The 2,743-nt window shown below is 40.8% G+C and overlaps 1 pseudogene; it reads left to right on the top strand.

The window, feature by feature from the left end:
• The first annotated feature begins 253 nt into the window (after window positions 1-253).
• On the top strand, window positions 254-792 carry LOC119507102 (annotated as a pseudogene).
• Window positions 793-2,743: the final 1,951 nt, after the last annotated feature.

Genomic DNA, 2,743 nt, shown 5'->3' with positions numbered 1-2,743 from the left:
GACCAAAGAAAGTAAAACCACAGAAACTGAAACCTATGCTTTGTTTGCTCGGTCCATGTAGCCCAGTTCCTTGGTGGACACACCCAGTATCATTCACTGTGGAGTGAGAAAACTGACACCATTCCTCTAGCTCCAAGTTTGATCCAGCGTGACTTCTGGCCCACCCCCGGGACTGGAAGTCCTGGGAGCTCCCCCCACTTCACTTCCCACAAACAGTGGACTCACACAGGGCAACCTGGATCTGGACTCTGGAATGGAATTAAGCAGCCACCACTTTTTTAGCAAAAAGGCAAAAACCAAAACCACCAAGAAGCACCCTCAGTGCACAACATCCAATGTGTTTGTCATGTTTGACCAGTCACAGATTCAAGAGTTCAAAGATGCCTTCAACATGATCAATCAGAACAGAGATGGTTTCATCACCAAGGAAAATTTGCATGACATGCTTGCTTCTCTGGGAAAGAATCCAGCGGGTGCATACCTTGGGGCTATGATGAATGAGGCTCCAGGGACCATACATTTTACCATGTTCCTCACTATGTTTGCTAAGAAGTTAAATCGCACAGACCCAGAGGATGTCATCTGAAATGCTTTTGTGTGCTTTGATGAAAAAGCAGCAGGCACCACCTAGGAGGATTACCTGAGAGAACTGCTAACAACTCTGGGGGATTGGTTTATAGATGAGGAAGTAGACGAGCTGTACAGAGAAGTGCAGATCAACAAAAGGAAACCTTCAACTGCATTGAGTTCACGTGCATCCTTAAACACGGAGCGAGGGACAAGGATGACTGAACTTCAGCTAAAAACTTCCAGTTACTTTGTCTTACTCTAGTTTATTTCTAAGATACTTTCCCCCACCTTCATAGAACCTTTTGCATGCATTTAGCTTCATGGCTTTGTCTTTTTTTCTCTGTCTTTTGAGGTATTTATTTCAGACCTTTCTGCCACTTAGCACTTGTATAATCAGACTGGAAATGAGGATGAGGTTATAAGTTGTGTTGCAAAAGAGACTGTGAATAAAAATCAACAAATATGAAAGCCCAGAAAAATATATCCTATTTCTAGTTTTGCTGGATTTTTACATTTTTCTATAATAATATTTTCAAATTTAAAAAAAAAAAGAAAAGTGATTCACAACTTAGAAGGGAAGTCACATAAAGCTAAGCATTGACAACCCATTGGGCACCATGGAGGCAAGAAGGTAGTGATATGATATATATTTAATGTTTTCAAGCAGAAAAATTGCCAGCCAGGAATTATTGTCCAGCAAAGCTATCCTTAAAAACTGATGAGTTTAAAATCTTCACAGATAAACAGATCTGATAGAATTTGTTAACAAGAGACTTCTGTGCAAGAAATACTAAAGGGAATTCTGTTGACTGAAAAATGGAAGACAGAAGAGAGACTTGGCAGAGAAAATAGAAAAGATAATTACCAGTAATGGTAACCAAAGTATAAAAAGAGCGGAAGATACTAGATCTGACAAATAAAAGCCAAGGGATAAAATGCATGAAGCAAGGACAGCTTTTAGAGTAATAAGATTGGATGTTAATGGATTAAACTCCCCATGAAAAGAAAGACACTGATTTGCAAAATGGACAAAAAAGTATGATCCATCTGTATGGTATATACAGGAGACTCACTATGAACCCAAAGATACAAATAGGTTGAAAGTGAATGGAAGGAAAAAGGTATTCCATGCAAGCAGTAACCAAACAAACAAACAAACAAAAAAATGCAGGAGCAGTTGTACTATCAGATAAAATAGACTTTAAATGCAAAGATGTCATAAGACAAAAAAGGACACTATATATTGATAAAAGGAATAACCCACCAAGAAGATAGAATCCTAAGTGTCCATGCACCCAGTCAAGGTGCTCCAAAGTGCATGAGGGAAACACCGGCAGAACTGAAGGCAGCAATAGATGTTTGTCCATTAACACTGAGAGACTTTGATACACTACTATTTTCAATAGACAGAGGATCAAGGAAATAGTGATCCTAAATAATATGATAAAAGAATTAGACCTAACAGACATATATAAATCATTGCATCCCGAATCAGTCCCTTGAATTGATTTAGGAGATTGTTTGAACATCATCGATTGGTTGTTCCAAATTATGTATCTCCTCTAACTTTTTAATTTTCTCTTTTGACTGAGCCATATCTTCCTCTTTCTTCGTATGGCTTGTAATTCTTTGCTGATGTCTGGACATCAGGTTATCTTGGTGGGTCTACTCTGAAGGCCAGATTCTCTCTTTTCTAAGGTTTGTGATTGGTTGGCTTTCTGTTAATGATCTTTTTTGACACTTGTTTTGTCAGTATTACCCAACCAGGGCAGGGCATGGGGCCCATGAAGGGGGTGTAGTTCCATAGCACCCTGGGGAGACAGGGTCAGGTAAAAAGCCTTTGGATGTCTTGCTGAAGGTGCACTTTCCTTTCCTGCAGCAGATGGTGCTGTTTGGCATTCTGTTACCCTCAGCAGGCTGGTTATTCTTAGCTCTCTGCTGATTCCAGGCAATCACATAACAGTGCCAGGTCAGGTGGGTGGAAACCTCATATTGCAACACTCCAAATTTGCTGGCCAATAGCTGGAACAGTGCTAGACTGTGTCCTGCCCTGTTCTTGGGAATGTGGACCTTCGTGGCCCTTATTCTGCAGATGCCCACCTACTGGGGACTGGACACCCTGAAGCGTTCTGCCTTGAGAGTGGTTTTGGCTTCAGGAGCCAGGGATGATGGG

This window comes from Choloepus didactylus, chromosome 12 (assembly GCF_015220235.1).
Source record: "Choloepus didactylus isolate mChoDid1 chromosome 12, mChoDid1.pri, whole genome shotgun sequence".
NCBI lineage: Eukaryota > Metazoa > Chordata > Mammalia > Pilosa > Megalonychidae > Choloepus > Choloepus didactylus.
This window is presented reverse-complemented; position numbering and strand designations above follow the sequence as displayed.